Here is a 19350-nt window from a genome sequence, read left to right as displayed (position 1 = left end):
TGATTTAAATATGTATAGTGGCTAAATAAATTATCTGTGGACATTTCAAAACAAAAAAAATGTGCTGTGAATGTGTGTTTTGACACATGTGTGCTGATGCAGAGTCTTTATTTACTTCTTATGATTTTTTCATTTTCTAATTTTTTTTTTAATTCAGAGTTCGTTTTTGACCCTTAACGTTTCTTACTGAGTTTGCTGAAGAAACTGTTTCATCCACATCAATGAAAATAAAGTGCTATCCTTTTGTGAAAATAGTACACTGAATGGCCATTTATTTGCAGTGTGTTTTGAATGGTGCCACCAGCCAATGGGTAGCACCATTACATAGTAAATTTTTATTTTGTTAAATGGTGCAGTGTCCAAAGAACAAAGTAAAATAGCAAAGCTCTACTTTTTTAAACATTAAAGCGAAGCTTATACTTACTCATTTTTTGCAGCAAATAAATTTAAAAAGTTTTTTGTGTTTGCTTTTTTTGTTTTTGTTTGTTTGGTAAAAGTTTATCACCATGCTGGTGCAGCTATGTAAAAACTGTCTTGAAGGCTTGGAATGGTTTATTGGTCATGGTAGAATTTGCCTGATTTCTTACAGGCGACATTTGGAAACTTTTCATTATATAGTTGTTTACATACTTATAAGTCTATCATTTAAAGACGTGTACTGAAACAGATGTTGTATTTGTTTCATAAGTATCTTCTTGTAATCTGGTATAAAGTTGAAATTAAATATAGAGAATGTTTTAACAGTTTTTTAATTCAAAATTTGTGAACCATTTTAATAGTTCTTTTTTTTATTAAAAGAAAAAGGAATTTCAGGGCAGGCAGTAGTCTTTTTTAAAATTTATTCACATAACAATTAGCTGCACAGTTGCTGTTAGCTTCCTGTTCTAAAATGATAGTCTTTTTATTGAAACACAAATAAACTTTTTTATAATGTTTTATGGAATATAAAGAGGCTTTAATTGTTTAACTTGTTTAACTTACCACTATTAGTTTTTATTAATAAAATGTGCAAAGGCATTTTTAAAATATGAGGGAGAGTTTAAAATATTCACAGATAAACAGAAACTGACAGAATTTATCAACAAGTGACCTGCCCTACAAGAAATACTATAGAGAGTTCAACAGGCTGAAAGGAAAAGATAGAGGAGAGCAGGGCTTCGATGAGAGTGTAGAAATGAAGGTTAACAGTAAGGGTAACCAAAAGAGTAAAAACTGAAGTATAAAAAGGGTGAAATAAATGATATCTATACAGTAATATCATTGAATGTTAGTGGACATTAGTGGATTTAATTCCCCATTCAAAAGACACTAAAAGGTTGGCAGAATGAATTTAAAAATATGATTCATGTATATGCTGTTTACAAGAGATTCACTTTAAACTCAAAGACACAAACAGGTTGAAAATGAAAGGTTGGAAGTAGTTATTCCATGTGAACTGATACTAAAAAGGAGATGGGGTAGCTGTACTAATATTGAACTAAATAGACTTTAAATGCAATACTGATATAATAGACAACAAAAAGCACTATATATTAATAAAAGGGGCATCCTGCCCAGAAGAAATAACAATGATAAAATATTTATGCATCGAACCTGCATGCCTCAGAATACATGGGGCAAACACTGGCAAAACTGAAGGAAGAAATAAGTGAAGACTTATTTGTCTTCAATAGATGAAGACTTCAAGACACCACTCTTATAAATAGATAGAACATCTAAGCAGAGGATCGATAAGGAGACAGGTAACTTGAATAATATGCTAAAGGAACTAGCCCTAACAGATATATACAGAACTTTGCACCCGAAAGCAGAAGATTTACATTCCTCTCAAGTGCCATGGATTATACCCCAGGATAGATAATGTGTTGGGTCACAAAAAAACTTAACGTATTTTAAAAGATATAAATCATACAAAGCACTTTCACTGACATAATGAAATGAAGCTGGAAATCCAAAACAGCGAGAAAACTGGAAAATTCACAAACATATGGAAGTTAAATGACGTACTCTTAAACAATCGGGGGTCCAAGAAGAAATTGCAAGGAAAATCAGTAAATATCTTGAGATGAATGAAAACAAGAGCACAACATATCAAAACTTAGAGGATGTAGAATGCTTACCTTCCATGCGGGAGGCCTGAATTCGATTCCTAGATCATGCACCGCTCCCACACATACACACAACATAGCAAAGGCAGTTCTGAGAGGGAAATGTATAGCCCTAAATGCTTACATTAAAAAAAGAAGAAAGAGCTAAGATCAAATATTCAGCTGCCAATGTAGAGGAATCAGAAAACAGCAAACTAATCCCAAAGTAACCAGAAGGAAAATTTAAAAATAACAAAAAAAAGATCAAAGCAGAAATAAATGAATTTGAGAATTAATGAAACCAAAAAGGTGGTTCTTTGAGAAGATCAATAAAAATGATCTTAGCTTACACTGACAAGAAAAAAGAGAGAGAAGATGCAATTAGATAAATTCAGAAATACTGACCCCACAGAAATAACAAGAATTATAAGAAGATACCTTACTAACAAATGAGACAACCTACATGAAATGGAAAAATTCCTAGAAACATGCAAACAACCTACACTGACTTGAGAAATAACTGAAGACTCGACAGACCAATTACAAATGGAGATTGAATGAATCATCAGAACCTCCTAACAAAGAAAAGCCAGGACAAGTTGGCTTCACAAGTGAATTGTACCAATCATTCCAAGAAGAATTAATAGGAATCCTGCTCCAACTCTTCCACAGAATTAATGAGAAGGGAACACTACCTAACTCATCCAGCATCAACCTATTATAAAAAGCCAGGATAGTGATACTACAAGAAAAGGAAAATTACAGGCCAATTTCTCTAATGAACATAGATGCAAACATCTTCAACAAAATATTGCAAATTGAATCCAATAGCACAGTAAAAGAATTATTCACCATGATCAAGTGAGTTTTATCCCAGCTATGTGTAAGTGTGGTTCAACATCAGAAAAGCTATTGATGTAAAGGAAGATTTATCCTTTCTTGAAAAAATACTTAGAAATATAGGAGTAGAAGGAAACTTCTTCTACGCGATAAAGGACATATATGAAAAACCCACAGCTAACATCATACTCAATGATGAAAGAAAGAATCTCCTCTAACATCTGGAAGAAGGCAAGGGTGCCATAATTACCATTGTTATTCAACATTGTGCTAGAAGTTCTAGCTATAGCAGTTACACAAGAAAAAGAAATAAAAGGCATCCAAATTGGAAACAAAGAGCTAAAACTTTCAGTGTTTGCACAGGACATGATCCTATATTTATTAAGTTATCAAAAATCTATGATAGAACTACCAGAGCTACTAAATGAGTTCAGCTAAGGGGCAGGATATAAGATTAATATGTGAAAATCAGTCTCTATACACTATTAATAAGCACTCTGAGGGGCAACTCAAGAATAAAAATTCCATTTAAAATATCAACTAAAAGAATTAAATACTTAGGAATAAATTTAACCAAGCATGTAAAAGACCTGTACATAGAAAACTACAAAAACATTGCTAAAAGAAATCAAAGAAGACCTAAATAAATGGAAGGACTTGCTGTGTTCATGGATTGGAAAACTAAATATCTTTAAAATATCAGTTCTACCCAAATTAATTCCAATCAAAATTTCAACATTCTTCACTTTGTGGTGGACGTTGACTGTGACTTATGGTACAAATATAAAAATGTTCTTTCATGAACTATATCAAACATATGTCATTTCTATAAGGAGTTAACAGAGTGTTATATGGGAAAAACACACCTATTACCAACTGTAGACTATAGTTAACTGTAATATTTTAATATCCTTTCATCAACAGTAACAAATTTACCACACCAATGCTAGGGGTCAATAATAGATAGAGATAAGGGGTATGGAAGATTGTTTTGGAGTAACAGAAATGTTCTAAAATTGATAGTGGTGGTGACAATGATGATACTGTGAGCCATTGATTGTATGCTTTGGATGAATTGTATGGTATGTGAATATATCTCAAAATTGCATTTAAAAAGTCTAACAGCCTACTTTACAGAAGTGGAAAAGCCAATTAGCAAATTTATTTGGCAGGCTTACAGGCTCACAGTAGGCATAAACATCTTGAAAAAGAAGAGGACCCACACTTACTAACTTTAAAGCATATTACAAAAGTAAGTGGTCAAAACAGCATGGTACTGGCATAAAGACACATATAACCCATGGAATCCAATTGAGAGTTCAGAAATAGACCCTTACATCTATGGTCAATTGAAACTGAAAAAAAGTATTTTTATTGAGATATCTTCTCACATACAGTCCATCCAGAGTATACAGCCAGTGGCTCACAATATTACCACCATGATCATTTTTAAAACATGTGTATCACTCCAGAAATAGAAATAAAAACAAAAACGAAAAAAATCATGCATCCCATACCCCTTACACCTGCTGCTCATTGACCCCGAGTATTTCAATTTACCCAATTTTTTTTACCCCTTATCCACCCCCCTACTATTTATTTATTTTTTGTCCTTCTTACTCATTGGTCTAAACCTTGGATACTGAGAGTATCAGACACAAGGTTTTCACACTGACACAGTCAGTTATAAAACTGTATAGTTATACAATAGTCTTCAAGAATCAAGGCTACTAGAACACAGCTCTACAGTTTCAGGTACTTCCCTCTAGCCACTCCAATACACCATAAACTAAAAAGGGATATCTATATAATGCATAAGAATAACCTCCAAGATAACCTCCTGATTCTGTTTGAAATCTCTCAGCCACTGAAACTTCCTTTCATCTCCTTTCTCTCTTCCCCATTTTGGTAGGAAGGTTTTCTCAATCCCATGATCCATGCTCATCCCCCAGAGTCCTGTCCCGCACTGCCACAGAGATTTATACCTCTACGAGTCATGTCCCACACATTAGGGAGGGCAGTGAGTTCATCTGCCAAGTTGGCTTAGAGTGAAAGGTCACATCTGAGCAACAAAAGAGGTTCTCTGGGGGTTACTCTTAGGCATAATTATAAGTAGAATTAACTTCTCCTTTGCAGGAGTAAGTTTCATAGAGGTGAGCCCCAAGACTGAGGGCTCAGCTTATTGAATTGGTTGTCCCCACTGCTTGTGAGAATGTCAGGAATTCCCCAGATGGGGAAATTTAATATTTCCTCCTGTCTCCCCAGTCCCCCAGGGGGATTTTGCAAATTTTTTTTTATTCTCTTCCAAGTTACTCGGCTGTGTGGGGGCATCACACTAACTTGTACAAACCAAGAAAATCTCACTCCCTGTTCAAAATTCCATGTGATTATGGTGTTCAAATAAACTGACCATATAAGTTCAATTAGGAAATGTGCTACCCAAAATATAAATTTTGCACAAAATAAACATCTCTTCCTTTGGTCTCACACAGAAGTTTAAGTTTTAACATATGGACCATATCATCTTTTATCCTGTATTCTGATTTTACCTTAGTCCTATCCAGATCAGCTTCTTTCATATCTCTAGTCAAAGTCTGATCACTTTTTCAACTTTTTTAAGAGTTGCTATATGGAACAATGCTGACTTTCATAGCTTCAGAGCTCTAACTCTGATTCTCAGGTGTCATAAACATACTCAAAGTTTCAAGGGACACCTAGATTATACCCAAATAGCTTAGTATCTCAGATGGTCAATTGAATTAACAAGGCTGCCAAGTTCACTCAATTGGGACAGAACAGTTTCTTCAAAAAATCATGCAGGGAGAACTGTTTATCCATAACCAAAAAAATGAAAGAGGAACACTACCTCACACCTTATAAAAAAGTTAACCCCAGATGGATCAAGGACCTAAATACAAGAACCAGGACCATAAAACTCATGGAAGAAAGGATAGGGAAGCATCTTCAAGATCTTGTGTTAAGCAGTGGTTTCTTAGACTTGACACCCAAAGCACAAGCAATGAAAGGGAAAATAGATAAATGGGACTCCTCAAAATTAGAAACATTTGTGCTTCAAAGGACTTTGTCAAGACAGTGAAAAGGCAGCTGATTGATTGAGAGAAAATATTTGGAAGCCATAAGTTTTAGTTTGCTAGCTGCCGGAATGCAATATGCCAGAAATGGAATGACTCTTAGAAAGGGGAATTTAATTAGTTGCTGATTTACAGTTCCAAGGCCGAGAAAATGTCCCAATTAAAACAAGTCATAGAAATGTCCTATCTAAGGCATCCAGGGAAAGATAAACCTTGGTTTAAGAAGGCCAATGAAGTTCAGGGTTTTTCTCTCAAGTGAGAAGGCACATTGCGAACACCTAGTTTCTCTCTGGAAAGGCACGTGGTGAATATGGTCAGGGTTCTCTCTCATCTGGAAGGGCACATGCTTCTCCCGACTTCCTGTTTCATGAAGCTCCCCAGGAGACATTTTCCTTCTGTATCTCCAAAGGTCATTGGCTGGTGGACTCTGCTTCTCGTGTCTATGTCATTTTGCTCTGTTCTCTTTGAATCTCTCTCATTCTCCAAAATGTTTCCTCTTTCATAGGACTCCAGTAAACCAATCAAGACCCACCCAAATGGGTGGAGACACATCTCCCCTAATCTAGCTTAACAGCCTCTCTTGATTGGGTTACATCTCCAGGAAGATGATCTAATTACATACAGTATTGAATAGGGATTATTCTGCCTCTACGAAATGGGATTTTGATTAAAACATGGCTTTTCTAGGGTACATACATCCTTTCAAACCAGCATACCATATATCCAGTAAGGGTTTAATATCCAAAATATAAAAAGAAACCCTAATACTTAACAATAGAAAGGCAACCCAATTTAAAAATGAGCAAAATATTTGAATAGACATTTTTTCTGAAGAGGAAATATAAATGACTAAAAAGCACATGAAAAGATGCTTAACATCACTAGCTAATAGGGAAAGCAAATCAAAACCGCAGTGAGGAATCATTTACATCCACTAGCATGGGCACTATTAAAAAACGCAGAAAAGTATGAGTGTGTTGGAGAGGATGTGGAGAAATAGGAACACTTATCCTGTGCTGGTGGGAATGTAAAATGGGCAGCTGCTGTGGAAGACAGTATGGCAAATCCTCAGTAAACTAAGAATAGAATTGTCATATGACCTAACAATTCTGTTAGTAGGTATATACCCAAAAGAACTGAAAGCAGGGATGCGAACAGACATTTATTTTCCAACTGATGTTCATAGCAGCATTATTCACAATTACCAAAGATGGAAACAACTCGTGTCCACCAACTGATGAAAGGATAAACATATGTGTAATGTACATACAATGGAATATTATTCAGCTGTAAGAAGGAGTGAAGTCGGGATGCATGCAACAACATGCAGCAATCTTGAAGACATGATATTGAATGAAATAAGGCAGACACAAAAGGGGAAATATATGATCTAACTAATATGATCTAATTATGTAAGCATGCTGTGTGAATGTATCTCAATAAAACTGCTGTTAAGAAATCAGTTTTTCTTATATACCTATGAGTCAGTTTGTATCAAGCAAAGTTCAGTGATTATGAATGAATATCCTATGACTTAGCAAAATAGGTTATATTTTCAGTGATATTTGACTACCCTATATTTGCATATGTTTATGTATAAAAGTGTGCTAAAATCATAGCATCAGAACATTTGAACCCCGTTGCTGATAGTGTTACTAATTTGATAGTTCATAAGTACTATTATATTAAAGTCCTTATATGCTAAATTTGTAGTTTATTAAAATAATCAATAATCTATTTTCATATATATAGCTCTATAAGTGGCATTTATATTTACTGAATTTGGGTATTAAATCACAATGCCTCCTAGTTTGTCATATGTTTATTTAAAAGGCAAATTATTTTTTATACTAATCTCTTTTTCATGATGTTATGATTTCCTTCTTAAAAATGATTGAAATCCTTCAAGATCTTTCTCTGATTACTAAGGAGATTTGGGTAGGCCTGCTGTTACTGTGTCTCAAAAGCAATTTGATATCCTTGAAAGTAAGTACCTATTCGTGCATCTCATAAGCAATTTGATATCCTTGTACTGAAGCACAGATGCAGGGACTGTCTAGGCAGTCCGTGTAGAGCATCAGGTTGTATGTAAGAAGAGACAGCCTCTGCCCCACTGCCGGTGAGAGCACATAGCCCTTACTCCCACTAGCAAGTGTGTCCCCTGAGCATATTAAGTAGGGAATTTACTTGACAGTTCAAATGTTAAATTCTTTTATTCAAAGAAAGTAAAGTATATTAATTATGGTGTTCTTTAATCCCCTGCTGTTAAGGGATTAATTTTTTATTGTATAATATAACATGTATACAAAGCAAAGAAATAAAAAAGCAGTAGTTTTCAAAGCACTCTTCAACGAGTAGTTACAGGACAGATCCCAGAGTTTGTCCTGGGCTACCGTGCCATCATCTCAGATTTTTCCTTCTAGCTCCTCCAGAATATAGGAGGCTAGAAGGAATAAATATTTTTTTATCATCACAGTTAACGTTTTTCTTTTTTTGTGTGAAAGATAACATATATATAAGGAAGCAATAAATTTCAAAACACAGCACAACAATTAGTTGTAGAACAGATTTCAGAGTTTGGTATGGGTTCAGTTCCACAATTTTAGGTTTTTACTTCTAGCTGCTCTAAGATACTGGAGACTAAAAGAAATATCAATTTAATGAGTCAGCAGTCATATTCGTTTGTTAAACCCTACCTTCTCTGTATAACTCCACCATCACCTTTGATCTTTCTATCCCTCTCTTTAGGGGTATTTGGGCTATACCCGTTCTACATATTTCGTGTTGGAAAGGGCTGTCGATAATATGGGATAGGGAGATGGAACTAGTTGATGTTCTGAGGCTGGGCACCCTAAGTTTCAGGACTTACCTGGTCCAGGGACCCATCTGGAGGTTGTAGGTTTCTAGAAAGTGTCTAGGTAACTTTTTGATATCAATTTTGTTGTTGATAAATGAAACCTCCAGTTCCTGAGCATTTAATCCCTGCTGCTTGCCTAGGCTGTATTCATACAGTTCGTAAAGTTTCCTCACACGTTCCCTTCACTGAGTCATCACCACAGTCCTGTGAATTAACACCCGAACTAGAGGCTCCTAGACTGACTTGAGGAGGTTCTCAGCACTTCTGATGCCAGCAGTCCCATCGTCAGCTCTTCAGTCGGGCAGAGGTCTTCTAACCTGTTAGGGCTCCTTTCCTGTAAGAGAATAGTTATAGAGAACTTTTGAAAGGTATTGGAAAGAGGTGAAGAGAATTCCTAGAAAGGAAAATGTGGCTTCCACTTTGATGTAGACTTCTGAGCCGGCTTGGAAACAGAGAAGTTGCAGTTGAGGGAGAACAGCGTTCGTGAGCGTTCCGTGTGTGTGTGTGTGTGTGTGTGTTTGTGTGTGTGTGTGTGTGTGTGTGTCCGTCCGTGTGTGTCCGTGTGTCCCTCACATGCACACAGAGGACGTGGGTGGGGAGACCTTGCAATGTTTAGGTATGACATTAGAGGGGGATGAATAAAGATAGAAGGGTCATGAAATGTGAAAGATTGAAAAAAAGAAAATAATTTTAAAACTAGAAAGTTATTTGGTTTTATTCCTGAATGGTCCTAGCTTGCTTTAATCATTATTGCCTCCTTGTTGAGAGAGTATAGTGTCGCCCCCATCCCAAATTTTTTAGTGCGTATGTTGGATTCCACTAGCAATGTAACTATACTTATTATATTAGAAAAATACTTGATGTATTAGAGACATATGCTGTTTAAAGAGACTATTTCTTTTGAAAGAAAAATCCTCTGTTAAAGCAAATAATTCATCTTTTAATTATTTTATAATTAAAATATTTATATTATCACCGTTCCTTTATTTATGAATCATATTCTCCCACTCATTGTTCATGTGACTTCCTAAGTCACAAGTCATGTGGACTTTGTTAGGTCTTTGTTTACTCACCTTTTAAAAATTAGTTGGGGGTCTGACTCCCAAGAAGCAGGGAGCCCTGAGTGATGGAACCATACTTGTCTCCTGAGTGCTGATTTCTTAAGTCAACCTCGACGCCCCTCTCCTGACTCGGCTTCAAGAGCCGGACGCGGCAATTGGAGGTCCCACCGAGATCAGGAACGAGGGATCATCAGACGAGTCTCCACGGTAAGGACCGGGGGAGGATCGGGAAAGAATCCCGGGTTAGGCGCGCCTGATAGTCTTAAAAGGAAATAATGGGGAATTACGCCTCACGAGTTCGGCTGGCTTCCGAACTGAAGGAACTAAAGGAACTAAAAGAACTGAAGGAAACATTAAGAAAACAGGGAACTGTAATTAAGTCAAGTACCGCACTCGATTTTATTAAGACCATAGGAGATGTAAGTCCCTGGTTCCTGACAGGGGGAAATTTTAACATTACAGATTGGGAGCAGATTAAAATTGAATTACAAAAGGCTCTCAGGGAGCGAGGTCCCAACGAGGTCCCCATCGCGACCTTCTCCCTTTGGAGGCTTGTGAAAGATGCTCCCCTCACAAGTCATGTTATAATTAAAGAACAGTTAAAACTTTTGGAGAAATACAAGAGGAAGAGACAAATAGATCCCTCCAGTGGGATAATCTTAGTGAAATACAGGAGGTCCAAATTAAAAGGGGGCAAGGGAGGAAGGAGTCCGTGACATCCTCCGCCACTGAGACTGAAAATGAAAGTGGTTCGGAGGATGATTTAGAATCTAAAGAATTAAAAAAGGATATCAAAAAATTAGAAAAGAGGTTGAGGTCTCTAGATTTGGGAAAAGTGATAGACCCTTCAATTAGCATCAGGAACCCCGAGACTAAGAATAGTTTCCCTTCAGCACCACCGCCGCCCTCAAAACAACGGCCTCATCTGTTTTAATTGTAACAAATCGGGTCATTATTCAAAAAATTGCCCCCTATGCATTATTTTTGAATAATGAAATATGGAATAAAGCCTAAACTAATATAATAAGTGCTGAGGGTTTGTAAAAATAGAAATTATGGTTAAAATCAAGAAAGATTTAATGAGTCTAAAATGATAATGTTTTCTTGAACTTTTAGCCTGTTCTGATGAAAAGATATAAAATTTCTAAATAATTAGTTAAAAAGCAAAGAGTCTGTGTTTCATCAAAATAACTTACGTTAACTTTTATCGTGTTGTTATCTGTATATAAAATACTGATTTTCTCCTGGGTATCATTATACTGGCAAAAAGTGCTTCTTTTCTTGCCCTAAACCAGGTGACTTAATCTATTAATCTAAGTACTATTACTATAAATGAATCTATTACTGGCTAAATCATATTCAAATCATATAAATACCTATATTCCTTTAAGCCAAAATATCTTAAGACTTTGTCCAATCTTTATATAAACTACATATGTATAAACTAAAAATAACCATGGCTTATAGTGGAAGCAGATCAGATTTCAGGGTTGAATGCAAAGAAAAAATATACTTGTGGAGTCTTTTTTGTTCACCTGATGTTGCCATTACATGCAACTGATATTGCTATCACATGACCTTGGTAAGAAATAGTTAAAATGTACACTCTAGCTGGGAGGACTGGCTATCCCCCCAGAAGGAGGTGTACTTTAATAAAGATATCTAGGTCCCAGGAAGCTCCTCTTGGTCCCTAGCCAGTTCCCAGAAGACCCAACTGGGCCCCGTCATGTAAGCAAATCAGAATTTGGCTACAATTGTGAGAAAATATCATAAAAACTGCATGAAATAAATTCAAAATTAGCAAAAATGCACAACCAATTATAAAGAATTCACATTCTTGCATTCCTTTTAAATCAATCCAATGAATTCAATTTTTAAAATCTGGTCATTTACTATGGATACACGTCACTATTGACACCCTGCTTTCATTTTTGCTACCTGCCACTTTAGGGATTCCTAATTATATGTTACAAAACTTGTTTGATATTTTACAAGGAGATTCTGATTTATTAAGCAAAAGGCAGTTAACAGCTGCAGCTGAATGAGAGTTACAATTAATTGAACAATGCATTCAAAAAGGATAGCTTGTTCAAATAGATCTAAAAATCCTGTTGATTTTATTATTTTCTTTACCTTGCAATCTCCCACAGGCCTATTTTAACAAGACGGTGTTTTAAAATGGATTTTTTTACCAAACAATTGACAAAAATGTTTAAATACATATTTGCAAAAGATTATTTCTTTAATAGTCAAAGGTCACCAAAGATATTATCAATTAAGAGGTCATGATCCCTAATTGCATAGTGTGTGATCTCACAAAGGAAGAGGTTCAAAGTCTATATATTTTCAATACCTTTTGGCAAATAGCATTAAGTGACTTTAAAGGACAAATGAATAATCATTTGCTATGTCAAAACTTTTACAATTTTTAAAAATGAACGCAAAGGATTTTGCCTAAAATAGTTCCGGCTTCCCCACTAGCTATTACTGTCTTTACTGATGATAATATTAATGGGAAGCCTGCATATGTCACCCCAGTGGAAAACAAGTTAAAAAATGCCTTATACCTCAGCCCAGCATACTGAATTAGCAGTTGTAATTCAAGTATTGCAAAGTTTTCCACAATCTCTTGATATTGTTTCTGATTTTGAATATGTTTACCAAACAGTTACTCACATTGAGACGGCTTCTTTGTTTAAAAGAAATGAATTGTCCTGAATGTTTTTACATTCACAAACATTAGTCAGAAGTCAAATTAATCCTCTTCTTATCATGCATATAAGAGCTCATACCAATCTTTCGGGTCCTTTGTCATTACAAAATCAGCAAGCAGATAGTCTTGTGAGTTTAATTCAAGATCCCACAACACTTCACAAATTGACATCAATAGCAAAGGGCTGGGAAAGAAAGTTCCATCTTTATCTAAACAGTAAGCTCAGGACATTGTCAGGACTTGTCCAACCTGTGGAACTTTGAATGCACTCCCATTTGCATCAGGGGTTAATCCTCAAGGTCAAAAAGCAAATAAATTATGGCAAATGGATGTTACTCATATTAATAACCTGGGAGCTAGACACTATCTACATGTGTCGGTGGACACCTACTCAGGCATGATTATGGCTACCTTACATTCGGGGGAAAAACCTAAACATGTAATAGATCACTGTACTGCTGCATTTTCGGTCTTGGGGGTGCCTCGCCACATAAAAACTGATAATGGCCCTGCTTACACTAGCAACCAATTTTCTAAATTTTGTAAAGTATGGGATATCAAACACAGCACAGGTATCCCTTATAACCCTCAAGGGCAAGCGATTGTTGAGAGAGCACATCGCCACCTCAAAACCTATTTGCTAAAAACAAAAGAGGGTGAGGTATACCAAGAGTGCCAAGGACCACAGGCATTACTCTCTCTTACATTGTTCATTTTAAATTTTTTGCTTCTGGATGACAAAGGATACAGTGCCGCGCAGCGGCATTTTTCCATTCCTGCGTCAGTTGAAGCCATGGTAAAATGGAAAGACCTTTCTACAGGTGCCTGGCAGCCTCCGGCTCCAATATTGGCCAGGGTTAGAGGCGCCGTGTGCGTCTACCCAACTGGCGCCGAAAAACCAATATGGGTGCCGGAACGATGTGTCAGGCCTGTCCATGAGGAAATACAAATGGCCAAAAGGCACATGAAGAGATGCTCAATGTCCCTGGCCATTAGAGAAATGCAAATCAAAACCGCAATGAGATATCATCTCACACCCACCAGAATGGCCATTATCAACAAAACAGAAAATGACAAGTGCTGGAGAGGATGCGAAGAAAGAGGCACACTTATCCACTGTTGGTGGGAATGTCAAATGGTGCAACCACTGTGGAAGGCAGTTTGGCGGTTCCTCAAAAAGCTGAATATAGAATTGCCATATGACCCAGCAATACCATTGCTGGGAATATACTCAAAGGACTTAAGGGCAAAGACACAAACGGACATTTGCACACCAATGTTTATAGCAGCGTTATTTACAATTGCAAAGAGATGGAAACAGCCGAAATCTCCATCAATAGAAGAGTGGCTAAAAAAACTGTGGTACATACATACGATGGAATACTATGCAGCTTTAAGACAGGATAAACTTATGAAGCATGTAATAACATGGATGGACCTAGAGAACATTATGCTGAGTGAGTCTAGCCAAAAACTAAAGGACAAGTACTGTATGGTCCCACTGATGTGAACAGACATTCGAGAATAAATTTGGAATATGTCCTTGATAACAGAGTCCAGCAGGAGGTAGAAACAGGGTAAGATAATGGCCAATTGGAGTTGAAGGGATACAGACGGTGTAACAGGACTAGATACAAAAACTCAAAAATGGACAGCACAATAATACCTAATTGTAAAGTAATCATGTTAAAACACTGAATGAAGCTGCATCTGAGCTATAGGTTTTTGTTTTGTTTTGTTTTGTTTTTGATTTTACTGTTATTACTTTATTTTTTTCTCTATATTAACATTCTGTATCTTTTTCGGTTATGTTGCTAGTTCTTCTAAACCAATGCAAATGTACTAAGAAATGATGATCATGCATCTATGTGATGATGTTAAGAATTAATGATTGCATATGTAGAATGGTATGATTTCTAAATGTTGGGTTAATTTCTTTTTTTCCGTTAATTAAAAAAAAAAAAGAGAGAAGGGGTAATTGGAGCTGAAGGGATACAGACTGTACAACAGGACTGGATATAAAAACTCAGAAATGGACAGCACAATACTACCCAATTGTAATGCAATTATGTTAAAACACTGAATGAAGCTGCATGTGAGGTATAGGTTTTTTGTTTTTGTTTTTTTTTTCTTTCTATTATTGTTTTAATTCTTATTCTGTTGTCTTTTTAATTCTTTTTTTAATTAATAAAAAAAAAATGTTTAAAAAAAATTAGTTGGGGATGGAGGAAATGAGATATGCTAAGGTTCCTTCTAGTCATAAAATTCTATGTAGTAAATCCAATTCATGTAACTAAATCTTATTCTACTCATAAAATAAGGTTTTCTTTATTTGTGTACCAATTTTGTTATATAGGCAAGAGATAATCAGATAAATATTTTAAATATGTGGTTAGTAAAATTTGCTATATTGTATTTTAGTTTGTATTATATTTGAAATTTGAGATGACTTACAGGAAAATAATTCAGTATTTTAGATATATGAATTAAATTTCAGGATTTCTAGACCTTATAAAAACACACCTTGGTTGGGCCACGGTGGCTCAGCAGGCGAAAATGCTTGCCTGCCATGCTAGAGGACCCGGGTTCGATTCCTGGTGCCTGCCCATGTAAAATTTTAAAAATTAAAAAAAAACCAAAACAGCTTTAATTTGTTTAAATTGGTAAGCTAGCTGTAACACTCAATATTGTTGTTACTGTTATATTAAAGTCAATCGAAAGGGGGAAGAGTGAAATGAGACTAAGTGTCAATGGCTGAGAGATTCCAAACAGAGTTGAGAGGTTATCCTGGAGGTTATTCTTTTTTTTTTTTTTATTAATTAAAGAAAAAAAAGAAATTAACAGAACATTTAGAAATCATTCCATTCTACATATGCAATCAGTAATTCTTAACATCATCACATAGATGTATGATCATCATTTCTTAGTACGTTTGCATCGATTTAGGAAAAGAACTAGCAAAACAACAGAAAAAGATATAGGATGTTAATATAGAGAAAAAAATAAAAATAATAATAATAAAAAAAGAAAACGTAAGACACAAACAAACAAACAAACAAAAACTATAGCTCAGATGCAGCTTCATTCAGTGTTTTAACATAATTACATTACAATTAGGTATTATTGTGCTGTCCATTTTTTAGTTTTTGTATCTAGTCCTGTTGCACAGTCTGTATCCCTTCAGCTCCAGTTACCCATTATCTTACCCTGTTTCTAACTCCTGCTGGTCTCTGTTACCAATGACATATTCCAAGTTTATTCTCGAATGTCGGTTCACATCAGTGGGACCATACAGTATTTGTCCTTTAGTTTTTGGCTAGACTCACTCAGTATAATGTTCTCTAGGTCCATCCATGTTATTACATGCTTCCTAAGTTTATCTTGTCTTAAAGCTGCATAATATTCCATCGTATGTATATACCACAGTTTTTTTTGTTTTTTTTTTTTTTGAAAATTGAAATTTTTTTTTATTAATTAAAAAAAGAATTAACAAAACAATTAGAAATCATTCCAATCTACATGTACAATCAGTAATTCTTAATAACATCACATAGTTGCATATTCATCATTTCTTAGTACATTTGCATCGATTTAGAAAAAGAAATAAAAAGACAACAGAATAAGAATTAAAACAATAATAGAAAGAAAAAAAAACAAAAACAAAAAACCTATACCTCACATGCAGCTTCATTCAGTGTTTTAACATAATTGCATTACAATTGGGTAGTATTGTGCTGTCCATTTCTGAGTTTTTATATCCAGTCCCATTGTACAGTCTGTATCCCTTCAGCTCCAATTATCCCTTCTCTCTTTTTTTTTTTTTTTTTTAATTAACGGAAAAAAAGAAATTAACCCAACATTTAGAGATCATACCATTCTACATATGCAATCATTAATTCTTAACATCATCACATAGATGCATGATCATCATTTCTTAGTACATTTGCATTGGTTTAGAAGAACTAGCAACATAACCGAAAAAATATAGAATGTTAATATAGAGAAAAAATAAAAGTAATAATAGTAAAATCAAAACAAAACAAAACAAAACAAAAACCTATAGCTCAGATGCAGCTTCATTCGGTGTTTTAACATGATTACTTTACAATTAGGTATTATTGTGCTGTCCATTTTTGAGTTTTTGTATCTAGTCCTGTTGCACAGTCTGTATCCCTTCAGCTTCAATTACCCATTGTCTTACCCTGTTTCTAACTCCTGCTGAACTCTGTTACCAATGACATATTTCAAGTTTATTCTCGAATGTCCGTTCACATCAGTGGGACCATACAGTATTTGTCCTTTAGTTTTTGGCTGGATTCACTCAGCATAATATTCTCTAGGTCCATCCATGTTATTACATGGTTCATAAGTTTATCTTGTCTTAAAGCTGCATAATATTCCATCGTATGTATATACCACAGTTTGTTTAGCCACTCTTCTGTTGATGGAGATTTTGGCTGTTTCCATCTCTTTGCAATTGTAAATAATGCTGCTATAAACATTGGTGTGCAAATGTCCGTTTGTGTCTTTGCCCTTAAGTCCTTTGAGTAGATACCTAGCAATGGTATTGCTGGGTCGTATGGCAATTCTATATTCAGCTTTTTGAGGAACCGCCAAACTGCCTTCCACAGTGGTTGCACCCTTTGACATTCCCACCAACAGTGGATAAGTGTGCCTCTTTCTCCGCATCCTCTCCAGCACTTGTCATTATCTGTTTTGTTGATAATGGCCATTCTGGTGGGTGTGAGATGATATCTCATTGTGGTTTTGATTTGCATTTCTCTAATGGCCAGGGACATTGAGCATCTCTTCATGTGCCTCTTGGCCATCCGTATTTCCTCTTCTGAGAGGTGTCTGTTCAAGTCTTTTTCCCATTTTGTAATTGGATTGGCTGTCTTTTTGTTGTTGAGATGAACAATCTCTTTATAAATTCTGGATACTAGACCTTTATCTGATATATCATTTCCAAATATTGTCTCCCATTGTGAAGGCTGTCTTTCTACTTTCTTGATGAAGTTCTTTGATGCACAAAAGTGTTTAATTTTGAGGAGTTCCCATTTATTTATTTCCTTCTTCAGTGCTCTTGCTTTAGGTTTAAGGTCCATAAAACCGCCTCCAGTTGTAAGATCCATAAGATATCTCCCAACATTTTCCTCTAACTGTTTTATGGTCTTAGACCTAATGTTTAGATCTTTGATCCATTTTGAGTTAACTTTTGTATAGGGTGTGAGAGATGGGTCTTCTTTCATTCTTTTGCATATGGATATCCAGTTCTCTAGGCACCATTTATTGAAGAGACTGCTCTGTCCCAGGTGACTTGGCTTGACTGCCTTATCAAAGATCAAATGTCCATAGATGAGAGGGTCTATATCTGAGCACTCTATTCGATTCCATTGGTCGATATATCTATCTTTATGCCAATACCATGCTGTTTTGACCACTGTGGCTTCATAATATGCCTTAAAGTCAGGCAGCGCGAGACCTCCAGCTTCGTTTTTTTTCCTCAAGATGTTTTTAGCAATTCGGGGCACCCTGCCCTTCCAGATAAATTTGCTTATTGGTTTTTCTATTTCTGAAAAATAAGTTGTTGGGATTTTGATTGGTATTGCATTGAATCTGTAACTCAATTTAGGTAGGATTGACATCTTAACTATATTTAGTCTTCCAATCCATGAACACGGTATGCCCTTCCATCTATTTAGGTCTTCTGTGATTTCTTTTAGCAGTTTTTTGTAGTTTTCTTTATATAGGTTTTTTGTCTCTTTAGTTAAATTTATTCCTAGGTATTTTATTCTTTTAGTTGCAATTGTAAATGGGATTCGTTTCTTGATTTCCCCCTCAGCTTGTTCATTACTAGTGTATAGAAATGCTACAGATTTTTGAATGTTGATCTTGTAACCTGCTACTTTGCTGTACTCATTTATTAGCTCTAGTAGTTTTGTTGTGGATTTTTCCGGGTTTTTGACGTATAGTATCATATCGTCTGCAAACAGTGATAGTTTTACTTCTTCCTTTCCAATTTTGATGCCTTGTATTTCTTTTTCTTGTCTAATTGCTCTGGCTAGAACCTCCAACACAATGTTGAATAATAGTGGTGATAGTGGACATCTTTGTCTTGTTCCTGATCTTAGGGGGAAAGTTTTCAATTTTTCCCCATTGAGGATGATATTAGCTGTGGGTTTTTCATATATTCCCTCTATCATTTTAAGGAAGTTCCCTTGTATTCCTATCTTTTGAAGTGTTTTCAACAGGAAAGGATGTTGAATCTTGTCGAATGCCTTCTCTGCATCAATTGAGATGATCATGTGATTTTTCTGCTTTGATTTGTTGATATGGTGTATTACATTAATTGATTTTCTTATGTTGAACCATCCTTGCATACCTGGGATGAATCCTACTTGGTCATGATGTATAATTCTTTTAATGTGCTGTTGGATACGATTTGCTAGAATTTTATTGAGGATTTTTGCATCTGTATTCATTAGAGAGATTGGTCTGTAGTTTTCTTTTTTTGTAATATCTTTGCCTGGTTTTGGTATGAGGGTGATGTTGGCTTCATAGAATGAATTAGGTAGTTTTCCCTCCACTTCGATTTTTTTGAAGAGTTTGAAGAGAATTGGTACTAATTCTTTCTGGAACGTTTGGTAGAATTCACATGTGAAGCCATCCGGTCCTGGACTTTTCTTTTTAGGAAGCTTTT

At 35.5% G+C, this 19350-nt stretch overlaps 1 protein-coding gene across 17 annotated transcripts in view; it reads left to right on the top strand.

Moving 5' to 3' along the window:
• SPIRE1 (spire type actin nucleation factor 1) overlaps positions 1 to 19350 on the top strand; it is a 362107-nt gene that overhangs the window by 202348 nt on the left and 140409 nt on the right. The gene's annotated exons all lie outside the window — the stretch shown is intronic.

This window comes from Tamandua tetradactyla, chromosome 18 (assembly GCF_023851605.1).
Source record: "Tamandua tetradactyla isolate mTamTet1 chromosome 18, mTamTet1.pri, whole genome shotgun sequence".
NCBI lineage: Eukaryota > Metazoa > Chordata > Mammalia > Pilosa > Myrmecophagidae > Tamandua > Tamandua tetradactyla.
This window is presented reverse-complemented; position numbering and strand designations above follow the sequence as displayed.